Here is a 16884-nt window from a genome sequence, read left to right as displayed (position 1 = left end):
ACACATAAATATATACTACAGTGACCTCTGGAGTTGTTTTTGTGAGAGTATTTTACTTCCGCATCTGAAAAAGCTGAACCGGAAGTGACGTAGCGGGAGGGAGCGCGGTGAATTCAACAATAGGAAAAATAATGGATCTTAATGTTAGTTGTGACACTGAAGAGGTTGTGAATGTGTATTCACACCAATATGACGGGCCACAGCCTTATATTTACGAACCCGTTAGGGCCCCCACGTTCTTTTGATTGACAGCTGAAACTCGCTTTTTAAAAGGCTGATTTATGGGTCCGCGTTACACCAACGCAGACCCTACGGCGTAGGTTACGCGGCGACGCACAGAACGCTGCGTGTGCCGCGTAACCTACGTCATAGGCTACGCCGTCGATTTTACGCGGAACCATAAATCAGCGTTTATTCACTGCAGCACCCGCCCGTGCGCTCCTGAAAGAAATTCCGAAAATAACTCATAAAAGATGGGTGAGTACTTGTAATCTGTCTACGTTTGTACTTTCTAAACAGAAAACAAGCTTATTATCTTCTCTTTTTTCTGATTAAATGCATCCGAAATAGCCGGGTATTTTTAAAACCGAATATTTCCCCCCTCCGTTTATAAAATAATTTGTATCCACATTACATCGCTTGTAGATCATCTGTAGATCATCTGTTCTTCCCCCCGTGTCCCACCACGGAGCTGCCGCGTTAAATCGACGCAGCCGTAGGGTACGGCGTAGGTCTGCGTGTCGCCGCGTACCCTACGGCGTAGGCTCTGCGTCGGTGTAACGCAGTAAACGGTGGTCAAGAGCAGAGACCCTTTATTTACGCATTTATTTATAGCTTGGAGAACAGATGCTGGATCATCTGTAGTTCTGTAGTAAACAAAGGTTGCACGTTAGACGTCAGGATCAGAGCAGATTTGTTGTTGTTTTGGAGCATAATGTGACGTTCGAAAACGCAAAACTCCGGTTGTCTCCGTCTACACTGGTCTACACGCATCTACATAAACTGAGTTTTCAAAAATCTTCACTTTGCCCAGATTTTTTTTAAACATTCGTTTATTTGCGTTTTCATGTGGATGACAGGTCCAAACGTAGGAAAATATCTTCGGTTTAGCAGATACCCGGCTACGTGTGTACGGGGTCTGTGCAGTCAGATGGGGCAGAGCTGTGGAGACGTCTCCCTCCCGCTGCGTCATATGACGCGGTGTTCGAAAAAAAAAAGCGTTTGTAGGAGCTTGGCTAAAATCAGCCACTTTTTCCTCCGAATACGTGCCCTTATGTCTTGTAAAACATGTTACATCCTACATTAACTTCTCCCATAGTCATTTTCACATAAGGTCAGGTATAATTTTTGAAAAAACCCTAACCTGCAATATGCTCTTTAAGCGGAATTGGATAAAGCCAATCAAACGTGTTTTCCATGTAAACTTCCATTTGGAATTACTATTTCCATGTAAACTCGAAGGAAAATAGTTTAATTCTGAATTATTTAATTCGGAGTAATTAATTCCGAATTAAAAAACATCATGTAACCGTGGCCATTGTGGACTCTCGTACAGACGAGTTAATCCTGATTCAAGATAGATAGTTCTTCTGGAATCAGAGCTCATTCCTGCATGGATGGGTGTGTTCTGTAAGGACAGCTCCAGAACCAGGTGTTACACATCAGTCAGGTCCAGATTTTCTTTAACACATCTTCTTGAAACCCACTTTAAAATGTACCCCTCAAAATGTTTAAAATCTGCCAAATAGATGTAAAATACCAGTAAAAACAGCCATCATAACATCATGTTTCACCACGCTGCTTTGTTGATAAAAGAGCTGCTGAAATACTGTTCTTGTGTCTCAAGAACTGGACCGACCTCCTGGAACATCAACCAAGGTTTGTGAAGAGCCTTTGAAGCCTCCTGGTACTGTGTCCTAAACAATGAGCAGAAAGAAAAGGTTTCAAAGACCTTCCAGCCCAACCCGCAACCTTCCAGCCCAAACCACAACCTTCCAGACCAACCCAGGACCTTCAAGTCCAACCCACAACCTTCCAGCCCAACCCACAACCTTCCAGCCCAACCCACAACCTTCCAGACCAACCCAGGACCTTCCAGACCAACAAAGGACCTCCAGACCAACCCACAACCTTTCAGACTAACCCAGGACCTTCCAGACCAACAAAGGACCTCCAGACCAACCCAGGACCTTCCAGACCAACAAAGGACCTCCAGACCAACCCACAACCTTCCAGCCAACCTCTTAACCTTCAGACCAACCCAGGACCTTCCAGACCAACCCACAACCTCCAGACCAACCCAGGACCTTCCAGACCAACCCACAACCTCCAGACCAACCCAGGACCTTCCAGACCAACCCACAACCTCCAGACCAACACAGGACCTTCCAGACCAACCCACAACCTCCAGACCAACACAGGACCTTCCAGACCAACCCAGGACCTTCCAGACCAACCCACAACTTCCAGACCAACCCAGGACCTTCCAGACCAACCCACAACCTCCAGACCAACCCAGGACCTTCCAGACCAACCCACAACCTCCAGACCAACACAGGACCTTCCAGACCAACCCAGGACCTCCAGACCAACTCAGGACCTTCCCACACCAACCCAGGACCTTCCAGACCAACCCACAACCTCCAGACCAACACAGGACCTTCCAGACCAACCCACAACCTCCAGACCAATACAGGACCTTCCAGACCAACCCAGGACCTTCCAGACCAGCCCACAACCTTCCAGACCAACCCAGGACCTTCCAGACCAACCCACAACCTTCCAGACACCTTCCAGACTTTTGAATCGATGTTCATAAGAACCTGAGACGGATCGTGTCAAAGACTAAAATCACAGAATATGAAGGACAGAAAGACGAAGATAGTGATGGACATTGTGTGTGTTATTGATGAGGCATTGGTGTGTGTGTGTGTAGTGTGGTGTGTGTTATTGATGATGCATTGGTGTGTGTTTAGTGTGGTGTGTGTTACTGATGATGCATTGGTGTGTGTGTGTAGTGTGGTGTGTGTTATTGATGATGCATTGGTGTGTGTTTAGTGTGGTGTGTGTTACTGATGATGCATTGGTGTGTGTTTAGTGTGGTGTGTGTTACTGATGATGCATTGGTGTTTGTTGTGCGGTGTGTGTTATCGATTAAGCTTTGGTGTGTTTGTGTAGTGGTGTGTTGGTTATTGATGATGCGTGTGTGTGTTACTGATGATGCATTGGTGTGTGTGTAGTGTGGTGTGTGTTATTGATGATGCATTGGTGTGTGTTGTGCGGTGTGTGTTATTGATGATGCATTGGTGTGTGTTTAGTGTGGTGTGTGTTATTGATGATGCATTGGTGTTTGTTGTGCGGTGTGTGTTATCGATTAAGCTTTGGTGTGTTTGTGTAGAGGTGTGAGGGTTATTGATGATGCATGTGTGTGTGTGTGTGTGTGTGTGTGTGTGTGTGTGTGTGTGTGTGTGTGTGTGTGTGTGTGTGTGTGTGTGTGTGTGTGTGTGTGTGTGTGTGTGTGTGTGCAGTTTGGTGTGTGTTACTGATGATGCCTTGGTGTGTGTTTAGTGTGGTGTGTGTTATTGATGATGCATTGGTGTGTGTTTAGTGTGGTGTGTGTTACTGATGATGCATTGGTGTGTGTATAGTGGTGTGTGTTACTGATTATTCATTTGTGTGTCTAGTGTGGTGTGTGTTATTGATGATGCATTGGTGTGTGTAGTGTGGTGTGTGTTATTGATGATGCATTGGTGTTTGTGTGTGTAGTGTGGTGTGTGTTATTGATGATGCATTGGTGTGTGTGTGTAGTGTGGTGTGTGTTATTGATGATGCATTGGTGTGTGTGTGTAGTGTGGTGTATGTTATTGATGATGCATTGGTGTTTGTGTAGTGTGGTGTGTGTTATCGATGATGCATTGGTGTTTGTGTAATGATGTGTGTTATTGACGATGGATTGGTGTTTGTCTAGTGTGGTGTGTGTTATTGATGATGCAATGGTGTGTGTGTGTGTAGTGTTTTATTGATTATGGATTGCTGAGTGTAGTGTGGTGTGTTTTACTGATGATGCAATGGTGTATGTTGTTGATAATGCATCGTTGTGTTTTGAAGTGTGGTGTGTGTTATTGATGATGCATTTGTGTGTGTGTAGTGGTGTGTGTTATTGATGGATCATCGGTGTGTGTGTAGTGTGTTGTGTGTAGATGAGTGTATGATTTTTGTGCTTACAGTATGTTGAATGTAACTCCCCGATTTGTGCTGAATCTCTCAGAGCTGAAGAGACACATAAAGCAGTGATGACCTCATCACAAAAGGTTCTCGTGAGTTGGGTCAGGGTCATGCAGAAGACGCCCCCTAGTGAACTAGTTTACTGCCCTCCTCCCACCAGCACCAGGGACGACCCATCCTGCCAATGCCCACCAGGTGTCTAGCCCCCAACTGCAAGAGAGGAGATAGTGGGGATAGTGGGGTTAGCTCCAATACACCTGTTTGGTGGGAGGGGTGAGCTGTGTGGCGTTGGGAGACCAGACCGTGGTGCTGTCCTTGCCCCCTGGGCTCAGCTCTCACCTCTTTTAATGCACATCACTAGATGGGAGCACTTTCACACAGGGTTATACACACACATTATTTGATAGGATCTGAGGTGCCAAGTTGGTGGAGTGCTAAGCAGCCCCCCCGCCCTCGATCCCAGCTCTCCTTTTAATACATCACTTATCCCAATCACTTAGTTATAGTTTAGAGGGTTTAGAGTGGTGACATTAGGTGGGGTTGTGGTGGCCCTAGATCTCCCTGATTATTACCTTCCTCTTTTTGCCTCATTATCCTGTTCCTACACTTTTCTAAACTTAAAAAAGGATACCAAAATGAGTTGTCAATGATCCAGTTCGACAGATCTTAGACCTCTCATTCTGCAAGTAAACACTCATGTCTCTGAAGCTTGAAGGAAATGTGATTGTGTCAAATTGTCAGTATCATTATTATGCCACTGAAAGGGGTTGGTAGGTGGGCGGTGCCTGGAAGATAGCCCAGGTGAATGTTTAACAGTACATGTGGACAGCTGAGTTTGACCCGACTGGGAACTACAGGAAATGCTTTCATTAACTAACTTACTATACTTGTCATCTTCAACTTCTCGAATTTCATGTCCTACAGCACCCCCCAAAGAGTAACACGCAACATTTAACAGAATATATATATATATATAAAGTCCTGTACAAAAGTTAGTACCCAGTCTTTAATACTTTTACGAGTAAAACCATCTGATCATAGCAGGTCAGAAACAACCTTACAGCAAAAAGGGGACAAAAAATAATTCTAATAAGAATAGGCAAGCTCAAATGAGGTTCAAACGACAGCATCTGAATAAATCAGCAGACTTCCCTCCTAAAGGGGAGTTTTTCTTGCCACTGTTTGGTTTAAGGCTTTTCTCCCACTAGGGGAGTTTTTACCTGCCATTGTTTATGTAATAATTGCTCGGGGGTTTATGTTTATGTTTATGTTCATGTTCTGGATCTCTGGAAAGCGTCTAGAGACAACATCTGTTGTATTAGACGCTATATAAATAAAATTGAATTGAATTGAATTGAACTTTTGCAACAATCTCCTCTGGACGGATGAGACCACAGTGGAGATGTTGGGTCTTCGTGTCCAGAACCATGTTTGGAGAAAACCACCAGAAACACCTCAGACCCACTGTCAAGCACGGTGGAGGAGGGATGCTGGACTTTAGTTTTTGGCCTTTTCTGTGTTTGGCTTGATTCTAGTTTCTTTGCTCTCTTAATTATCTTCAATGTCAATGTCCAAGAAGCAACCTCTGGTTTTCTCTTATAAAGCCACTGCCATAGTTAGATGTCACAACCATGACAACTGTACGGGGGATTTAATATGTTTGAACTCATATTAATGCATAATTAGAGGTGTGTGAATCTGGAAACTACAGAATCATGCTGTTTTTTATACAGTCTTGCTTTCAGAGTGACCTTGAATCAGGTACGACTGCCCAAATCCAGCCTCTTACAGCCATTCTCTTCTTCTACAGCAGTAAAGGGAAACAGATGCAGGAATACAAAATGAGTCTTAGTGTGACGACCTCTCCATCCACTAGTTGTCCCTGCCTTTTCTGCTGCTGTGTTTTTCCTTTGCAGGAAGCAGGGTGGAGAGGTGGCCTGATTAGGTGATGACCCACACCTGGGCCCGGTGTGGGTCTCTATTTAAAAAGGCTTCACTCCTGCTTGGCTCTCTCTCTCTCTGGTCTGGTCGGGCGTCGGGGTGACGTCAGATCAGCTGTAGCTGTAGTAAGCGGTGCGCCTCGTTTTTATGAATGAGATGCGCAGCCGGTTTTGTTGGGAGACGTTTGACTAGCGTGGTAAGGCTGTTTGTTTTGGTTTGGGTAAGCAGCCGTAATAAGTCTGTTCTGAGGAGATTGTTTTGTGCCAGGCTGTGTGGTGCTGGTGGTGTTTTTTAGGCACTGAGTTTGTGGGGTCCTGTGTGTGCCCAGCCATATTAAGTTGCTGTTGCTTCTGTCCCTGTTAGGCTTAAGAGCGAGTTCCCTTTGGAGTTCGTTTGGGGGGGTGTTAGTGTGGTGTGAAAGTGGCTGGAGCAGTTGTCTCGGGGGCACATCCGCAGCTGCAGGTGAGTCGCCATTTAGTGGTTGCTTTGCCGGGCTGACGGGCTTTAGTGCGTAAATAACCACCACCAAATACCTGAAGACTAGGGAGGAGCTTAGCTAGATTCTGGTTAGGCAGTTAGAGGGACGGGGCTACCGTGACGTTTTGGCTGTGAGGGGACTGTGTGAGCTCAGTGTGCTACAGGTTAAGCACTGCAGGTTGTCTTTTTTGCATTGGTTTGTATAGTCTGTGTTTGGACAGGTAGTTGGGCTGGTTGATAACCATGGCTAGTGTGGAGGATTTTTTGAAAGCTTCATCTGGGGAGTCTTTGGAGTACTACACACGTGATCAGTTGTTGAGGATTGCTGACCATTTCGAATTGGAAGTGAGTGATAAACGGAGTAAGGATAGCATTAAAACTGTTATTAAGGCTAATCTGTCGTCTGATGTGGGTATTATCAATCCTGGTAAATTGCAGGCTGCCGGACCTGTGGTGGAATCTGTTGTGTCTGGTGATGCTGGGTTAACTTTTGAACAGAGGCGGGAATTGCTTCTGCTGCAGACTGAACTCAAAAGGCTGGAGGTGGAGGCGTGTAGACTGAACTCAGGTGGCGCTGGTGCAGGCCATGCTCTCTCAGCTGCTCCTGTTAGATCAGCCTCTAGTTCTTTTGATGTTGCCAGTAATTTGCGTTTAGTTCCCCAGTTTTGTGAGCGGGATCCAGATATATTTTTTTCGCTGTTTGAGCGTGTTGCTGAGGGTAGACAGTGGTCAGATTTAGATCGCACACTGCTTTTGCAATGTGTTTTAACTGGTAAAGCGCAGGAAGCCTACTCTGCTCTCTCAGTAGGTGAAAGTAAGGTGTATGCAACTGTCAAGGCTGCTGTGTTGAGGGCATACGAGTTGGTGCCGGAGGCATATCGGCAGAGGTTTCGGTCCTGGGAAAAGTCTGGTAAGCAGACTCATGTTGAGTTCGCCAGGGAGCTGGTGACTCATTTCAGCCGGTGGTGTGTTTCCTTGCAGGTCAACACTTTTGATGACCTGTGCGATTTGGTGGTTTTAGAGCAGTTCAAGAACTCTGTTCCCAGTCATATCGCTGTTTATATCAGTGAGCATAAAGTGAAGACTGCTGCTGAGGCTGCTAAACTGGTCATATTAAGGGGGAGGACGGAGTCAGTCCTCGGCTGGGTAACATTAAGCCAGAACGTGTTGCACGGGGTCAGGTACAGTTTGACTCAACCAAAATATGCAATTATTGCAAAGGCAGGGGACATTGGAAAGCTGACTGTCCTAAGCGTGGTGCCCAGGTTAAATCTGCTGCGTTTGCTGCCTCTGTTAAACATGTTGGTCCTGTCATTTCTTCCTCCCACCAGGTAGATGCTGGAGTAAAGTGCAGTTTGGATAAGGCAGATTTCTCAGCTTTTGTGTCTGACAGTTGTGTGTCACTGGTGGGGAGTGATGCCACTGTGCCGGTAAAAATTCTGAGAGATACTGGGTCTGTTGATTCATACATTGTGAGCTCTGTGTTGCCTTTTTCTGAGGAAACTAGTACTGGAGATTATGTTCTGATGCGAGGGATGGGGTTAACGGTGTTGCCGGTTCCATTGCATCATCTAGTGTTGAACTGTGGGTTGGTTCGAGGTGAGGTCACCATGGGTGTGCGCCCTGCACTGCCGATTGAGGGTGTGGACATTATTTTAGGTAACGACCTTGCTGGTAGCTGTGTGTGGGCTGATGGTGTGCCACCTCCACCCATAGTAACATCTTCACCTGTTGTAACAGGAAAACCAGATGAGAGTGCTCAATGCTTTCCTGAGGTTTTTACAGCCTGTGCAGTGACTCGAGCTATGCGCCGTGCAGAGTCAGAGTCTGAGCCTGAACTTGAGGGTGGGGGACCAGGGGAGAGTGAGGTTTTCTCTGTGGATATCCCTGACTCTTTGTTGTCTGTTTCTCGCAGTGACCTGCTGGTGGAGCAGAGGGCAGATCCCTCTCTGAGCCAGTTGTTTGACCGAGTTCTCACTGTTGAGGAGGCTAGGAGCGCGGTAAGTGGTTACTTGCTGCAGGATGGATTGTTGGTGAGGAAATGGTTGCTGCATGGGGAAAACTTTGTTGGTGACCCGGTCTGGCAGATTGTTGTTCCTTCCAAGTTCCGCAGTGAGGTGCTGAGGGCTTCTCATGATCAGTCTGGGCACCTGGGAATCCGCAAAATGTATGACTACATTCTGCAATACTTTTTCTGGCCTCAGTTAAAGAGGGATGTGTCCAGGTACATTAAAACATGTCATATATGTCAGATGACAGGAAAGCCAAATCAGAGTATTAAGCCAGCTCCTCTGTGCCCTATTCAAGCAATAGCGCAGCCATTTGAACATCTGATTATTGATTGTGTTGGTCCTTTACCTCGTTCCAAGTCTGGTAGCAACTATTTGCTTACAGTAATGTGTCAGAGCACAAGGTATCCAGCTGCATATCCATTGCGTACCATTACTGGTAGGTCTGTGGTGAAGGCTCTGACGCAGTTCATTTCCACCTTTGGCATCCCAAAAGTAATTCAGAGTGATCAGGGCTCTAATTTTTCATCTCATTTGTTTGCTCAGGTTCTGAAACAGTTACATGTTAAACATAACCAGGCTTCTGCGTACCATGCTCAGAGCCAAGGGGCTCTGGAAAGATTTCACCAGACCCTGAAGTCTCTGTTGCGTGGCTACTGTGTTGAATTGAATCAGGACTGGGAGCAAGGGCTGCCGTGGCTTCTGTTAGCTGCTCGAGAGGTTGTGCAGGAAAGCACCGGTTTTACCCCAAATGAGCTTGTGTTTGGACACACAGTGCGTGGGTCACTCACTCTGTTGCATGATGCTGTGGGGCAATCAGAACCACCCAGTAATTTGATTGACTATGTCAATGGTTTTCGGCACCGATTGTACGTGGCTAGGGAGAAGTTCAACTCTTCCCAGGGGAAAATGAAGCGTCTTTATGACCGCCAAGCTGAGCACCGTCAGTTTAGTCCTGGTGATCAGGTAGTTGCATTGTTGCCAATTGCCAGTTCCCCTTTTCAAGCCAAGTTTACTGGCCCGTTTACAGTTTTACGCCAGCTGTCAGACCTAAATTACCTGTTGTCGACACCACGGCGTAGGAAATCAACCCAACTTTGCCATGTAAATTTGCTGAAACCTTATTACACTCGGGAGTCACAGGTCTCTGCATCTAGTGGTGAGGGGCAGAAAGAGTCTGTTAAATCGGTGGCTGCTGCTGTGGGAAGTTCTGTGTTTCTATCTGTGCCAGAGGATGATGGGGTTACTCCACCGGATGAGAGTGTGTTGCGTGGCAGGCTAAAGAACTCTGAAAACTTGAAAAATCTGGACTCTCTGTTTGGTCATCTGTCTGAGGAGAGGGGCGCTGAGTGGTCGGCTCTGATTAATGGTTATCTGTGTCTGTTGTTGCAAACGTATTGTTTAGATATCCGCCACATCAAATGAGTTGATAAGTTGTGGCTGATGCTCTATCCAGAGCACCTTATTCTTAATCATGTGCCATTTAATGTTTGATCTCTCCGGTCTGCTGTGTCTTTCTTTTCGCTGTCGCTCTTAAATGCTTTTCCAGGCGCCGGAATTGCTGGGTTGCAGCGTGGGGGTTGGTTTGCTGACCAGGGAAGGCAACGAAATTGGTCAGTATGAATTGTACTGTAAATAATTTTCATGTAACTAGTGACAGTGGTTAAGTGTTTTAGTTTTGTGCAATGTTGTTGTGCCATTTCCGGTGTTCCAGTGGGAACCCCGTTTTTATGGAGGGGGGGGGGTGTGACGACCCCTCCATCCACTAGTTGTCCCTGCCTTTTCTGCTGCTGTGTTTTTCCTTTGCAGGAAGCAGGGTGGAGAGGTCGCCTGATTAGGTGATGACCCACACCTGGGCCCGGTGTGGGTCTCTATTTAAAAAGGCTTCACTCCTGCTTGGCTCTCTCTCTCTGGTCTGGTCGGCCACGGCTGCTGCTGTTTGGATTTTGGTTGTTTTTTCCACACATTCATACATGCTCACACTACTGATTACTGACTTATCTTAGTTCATTATCTTTTGTTAATAAATTTCCTTTTGTTATACTGTCATCCTTGTCTCGTCTCCCTCCTTGTCGCTGCCTATGAGCCGGGCTGTGACATTATTTGTTTGTTTTTTTATTTTTTATGTTATTTATTTATTAGTACATCTTTAAATGTGGCAAAGCATTTATTTCAAATAAAGTTAACATCAAATGCAGGCTATATTAATATGCGTCTTTCCCACACCTGATACCCCAACTCTGGGTCAGGTTTGCTCAGCGTCCTGTGGATGGTGGGAATCTATTGTCACTTTAACAACTCGAAACTTTCAGCGACCCTCTGATCTGTGAATAAAGACCTAACAGATCACAACCATTCTTATTTGAATGATAATATGGCATGTTGTCCACTTTACTGTACTATGAGACAGCTATGAGAAGGTCTGGGAGGGCCTGGGGGCCAACGTGATGGAATGGATGCTCTCTTCTGTACTCTGGCGTCCATGGGGGTTTCATTGACTAGATTGGCAGCTAGCTGGAGCACCTTTCAGGAACTCACTAAAGGTAAGACCTTTGACTTTTCCTGAGACTTTGGAGGGATTTTATGGTGATTCTGACTGCAGCTTCTGCGGCCCCGTTCCGGTGAATCAGCTGGAAGGATTTTCCACATCCAGATGGTCTGATATTTTTGCAGCATATTCTTCAAGTGGCTGTTTGTTTTGCTCTCTAAGGTGACTGTACATGTCTTTTAGGACAGGTTTTGCTCCAACAAAGTTGGTAGCAGGATCACACCAGATTTTTCGGGGATGGCCTCGGACTGCGGTGAACCTCCAGTAAGTAAACAGGAAGCTTCCTGTCAATAATGTGTTTGCCAGCTGGACATGAATGGGTCGGCTGGACATGCAGGAAAACACAACACCCCATACTTTCATTGTCACCATCGTTTTGATATCATCCTTTACATGGTAAGGTCCAAACAGGACAACGGACGTGAACTCGAATGGTGCAGCAGGAGTCGACCTTTCCTCAGGCAAGTTTCCCATTATTTGTTTCCAGGTTCTTGCTCTTGCCTTCTTGCAGACAATACACCTGCAACAACCTTCTGGGCAATAATTCTTCCCCTGACAACCCACTCTTTCTTCCTCATCTGCAGAAGGCTTCCCGCTGCTCCATAATGTCCCTCACTGTGTGCTTCTCTGGCTAGGAGGGTGGATATCCAGGCTGGGAATGGTAGGATGGGGACAGCGTTGCAGTCTTCTTTAAAGGTCTGGATTCTTCCACCACCACAAGTCCACTTGTCTGGTTTATGTAGAACACTAGTCTCTCTGTTGTGGTGCTTCACATTGTTCACATTGTCTTGCGTTGCCAGAAGACAACACATCTTGTCTTTTGGTGATTGAAAAGGAACCTCAACGCCTCCCACTTTTCTTGACCGTTAGTTTTGCCACTCAGGAACTTTTTGGCTGCTCTCCATGTCCACGCCAGAGTCCCAGCCAACCTTTAGCGACTTTCCTAGGGTCTGACTTGACTCTAGACTGTTTTGATCCTATAGACCTCCCTGAGCTGACCTCACGGGTCAATAGAGCTAAGTCTACCACATGTATGTTAGACCCCATCCTGACTCCACTATTCAAAAATGTTTTTTCTCTTATTGGCACGACAATAATGTACCAGATCAACTTATCCCTAAACTTAGGATATGTACCACATGCTTTCAAAGTTGCAGTAGTTAAACCTTTACTTAAAAAATCTTCTCTTGACCCAAACACCTTAGCTAATTATAGACCAATGTCCTTTGTCTCTAAAATTCTGGAAAAGGCCGTTTCAAGTCAGTTATGTGACCATTTATATAGAAATGATCTGTTTGAAGTCTTTCAGTCAGGGTTCAGAATGCATCATAGCACAGAGACAGCACTGGTTTCAGTCACGAATGACCTCCTTATGACCTCAGATAAGGATTAGTATCCATACTGGTTCTACTGGACCTCAGATAAGGGACTAGTGTCGATATTGGTTCTACTGGACCTCAGATAAGGGATTAGTGTCCATACTGGTTCTACTGGACCTCAGATAAGGGATTAGTGTCCATACTGGTTCTCAGCGCCGTCGTATAGGGGGGAAAGGTGGTGACAATTACAAGGGCCCACACAGGGCCCCCCAGTAACCAATGAAAAAATGATTATTTATACATAATACACAATATACACTCATACTAATGAATCCAAATTCAAACAGAGCCACCAGTCACACAATATTCTCTATTTAAATTACTTCGATAATTCCCTTTGCCCCCTCCCCTTCTTAAAAATGGTTTGGTCCACCCAGCTCTGTGCGAGTGAAGCCTGAACTATGGTTCCGCGTTACACCAACGCAGAGCCTACAGCGTAGGCTCTGCGTTGGTGTAACGCGGAAACATAAATCAGCCTTGAGCAGCGCGCCGCGCAAACGTGAGACTGGACTAGATGTCCAGTAGCTAGATGGTGGAAAGCTATCATGCCCCCCAAAAAGCACAAATCTGGGCACCAGAAAAGATTGGAAAAGGTGGCCTGAAATAAGAGCAGCAGAGCAGGAGCCCAGGACATAAAACTGTTCTTCTCCAAGAATGGTGAGAGTGAAAGTGGGTTAGAGTGTGCAATGCAGTTGAAACCATTAGCTTACCTTGATGAGCCGCAGCTGCAGCTTTTTTTTTTGCCGTCATCATGAATAAAAAAATGTTGCAAACTGAACGTTACTAAATAACGTTGCTATTACAGTGACAGTCTTCAGTCGATTGTATTATGATGCATTCAAGCCCAATTAGTAATTATGAGCATCAAACGAACGTACGTTACGTTATCATGATGTGTTCAGTGTGGTCTTGTAAAGATGTGTTAGTCAGTGCGACATTTGAGTAGCCAAAAACAACAAAAAAAGTTTTGTTATATTTGTTGTTACAGCAATATAAGATAAAAGACACCATAATACAGGACTGTCTCAGAAAATTAGAATATTGTGATGAAGTTCTTTATTTTCTGTAATGCAATTAAAAAAACAAAAATGTCATACATTCTGGATTCATTACAAATCAACTGAAATATTGCAAGCCTTTTATTATTTTAATATTGCTGATTATGGCTTACAGTTTAAGATTAAGATTCCCAGAATATTCTAATTTTTTGAGATAGGCTATTTGATTTTTCTTAAGCTGTAAGCCATGATCAGCAATATTAAAATAATAAAAGGCTTGCAATATTTCAGTTGATTTGTAATGAATCCAGAATGTATGACATTTTTGCATTACAGAAAATAAAAGACTTTATCACAATATTCTAATTTTCTGAGACAGTCCTGTAGGTGACAACAACATAGTAAAAATAAATAAATACATTTGGACAGCATGTAATGTTTGCAGTAATGGAACAATAAACATTTATGCTATACTGCTCCAGAATCAGCAGTGGCTGCTTCATCCCAGTGTGGCCCTAAAGCAGACTCTCATCCCCAGCAGTCCAATCACACCTTTGATGGTGAGTGAGCAACAGAAACACTAGTTGGCTGTTTTATTAGTGACGTGCTGCACCACTGGCAGTTACTAAGACATTAATCAACACTTTGTCCTCACTATTGATGTTGACAGAGCCAGGCCCAAATTCCCAAAGCACGGCTACTTCAGATAGTGAAGCAGATGAAATCTGTTGCAGTCATGAAACATCTGAAGACAGTCAGAACACAGGAAGTTCCGAAAGACAGGAAAGAGAGAACGAGGAGGAGGAATATTTAACATGTGACCCAGGTTTATGGCCAGAGAAGCTCACAGACAATGATCGTGACATTATTGTCAGAAAGCTAGCCACAGCCACTCAGACAGACCTGACCTTGATAATGCCAGACGATTCAGATGGAAAAAAAATTCCAGAGTATTTACAGTTTACAAAGTCATCAAATGGATGACAGCAATGATATACAGCGAAAGCGCAAGGGCAATATACTGTGTGCCATGCATGTTATTTTCATGTGATGGCCTAAAAAAAACCATCAGCCAGTGCACTCAACACCAGAGAAGACTACAAAATATCAAGTCTCAAATGGCGCAAAATGTATAACAAATTCCCTGACCATGAAGTGTGCAAGGCGCACAAAACCTGCTACCTCAAGTGGAAAAAGCTGAGATATTCTTTAGTGGAAGGAAAGGGGATAGACAGCCATCTGCAACAAGAACTCCAACTTGAAGTTGACAGAAACAAAGCTATTCTTGAGAGAATATTAGATATCACTCTTTTTCTGGCCTCAAGAAATTTGCCATTCAGAGGAAGCACAGACACACTTAGGGATGTACGGAATGGTAACTTCCTTGGAACTGTAGAACTTGTAGCCAAGTACGATCCTCTGTTAAATGATCATCTGAGAAAAGTGAAGGAGAAAAGACCAAGCACCAGAGTGACCCACTACCTTAGCCCAGAGTCTAAAAATGAGTTCATAGAACTCTGTGGAGATAGAGTTTTGAAAGAAATACTGAAGGAAAGGGAGTGTGCCATTTATTACTCATTAATATGTGATGCAACTCCTGACGTCTCCCACAAGGAACAGAATGTAATTCTGTTAAGATATGTATATCAAAAGGAGAATGAACAGTGGGATGTAACAGAACGTTTATTGCTGTTTGAAGAATTCAGTGGCAAGACTGGCTGAAATAGCAGAAATGATATTGAAGACACTGGAGGAGCATAACACTGACATAGCTGATTGCAGAGGTCAGGGCTTTGACAACGGCTCTAATATGTCAGGGAAAGTGAAAGGGGTCCAGGCTGAAATAAGAAGAATAAATCCACTGGCAACATATTCACCATGTGCTTCACATACTCTAAATATTGTTGGAGTACATGCTGCAGAGACCTGTACAGATGTTTCAACATTTTTCCGCTGTTTAAATGGTTTGTACAATATCTTCAGTGCCAGCCCTGCGAGATGGGCCGTCCTCAGAGAGAAGACAGGCTGCTCCTTCACCGCATGTCAGATACCCGTTGGAGTGCCCGGATCGCAGCTGTTAAACCTGTTGCAAATCACCTGCCATCAGTCATAGAGGCCCTTGACAGTATCCTTGTTAGATGCAGCCTGACTAATGAAGTAAAATCAGAAGTCACTGGTCTCCGCAGCTATTTCACATCTTTTAAAGCCGTTGTTCTCCTGGCTGTCTGGAAACACTACGATCATAATCCTCCCGTCGGACCTCTGTGTACTGGAACTTGAGGCCGGTTTTGGGGCAGGGGTGGGCTGTGCCCACCCAAACGTGCGTCCTGCCCACCCAATCAAAGGTTATGGGGATCCTTTATTTTTTTATAATTTTTTTTTATATATATATAAAAAAAATCCCCAAATATCTGTACAGTTTCTGATTGGGTGGGCACTGCGCATCATTTTTAGACACAACAATGAACGCATACCGCAAAAGTTGTGTCTCGGCGGAGGAACCCGACGTCCCAGTAAAATGAGCACAACAGAGAAGTTCAGAACAGCAGACAGAGCACACACTGAAGGCTGATTTATGGTTCCGCGTTACACCAACACAGAGCCTACGCCGTAGGGTACGCGGCGACACGCACCGTATGTGGAAATGCGGTCTTTTTTTCTGCTATTAAAACATGATTTGTAATGTGAATTTGCAACACTTAAACCAGTGTTTTTCAACCAGTGTGCCACGGCACACTGGTGTGCCGCGAGATATTGTCAGGTGTGCCGTGGGAAAATATCAATTTCTGTGCCTGTGCGTTCCAGCGTAGTAATCATGTGGTACACTTCTCTTCCATACCAGTAGGTGGCAGCAGCGCGTAACTAATTGCTTTGTCCCTGGAGACGCGGGAATTTATGCCTGATTGATGGTTCCGCGTTAAATCGACGCAGAGCCTACGACGTAGGGTACGGCGTAGGCTACGGTGTAGGCTCTGCGTTGGTGTAACGCGGAACCATCAATCAGCCTTTAGTGACGCATGGATGCAGCGGCAGGTGGCGTTGGCGGTGGTAGCAGGACGACGGTGAAAGATGGATACGTTTTTGAAGAGGAAAAATGCTGACTCTGAAATGGACCCTGGACAAAATCCAGACCCAGATGAAAGCTCTAGTATGAGTGGAGGTCAAAAGAGAGCAAAGACGGTGACGTCCAGCAAAGCTTGTGGAACGAGGCAATACAACGAAAGCTATCTTTCATTTGGATTTACTTTTACCGGAGATGCAACGGCACCGACTCCGTTGTGCTTGGTATGTAGTGAAAAGCTCTCCAA

The sequence above is a fragment of the Cololabis saira genome, chromosome 3 (genome assembly GCF_033807715.1).
Source record: "Cololabis saira isolate AMF1-May2022 chromosome 3, fColSai1.1, whole genome shotgun sequence".
In the NCBI taxonomy this organism is placed as follows: domain Eukaryota; kingdom Metazoa; phylum Chordata; class Actinopteri; order Beloniformes; family Belonidae; genus Cololabis; species Cololabis saira.
This window is presented reverse-complemented; position numbering follows the sequence as displayed.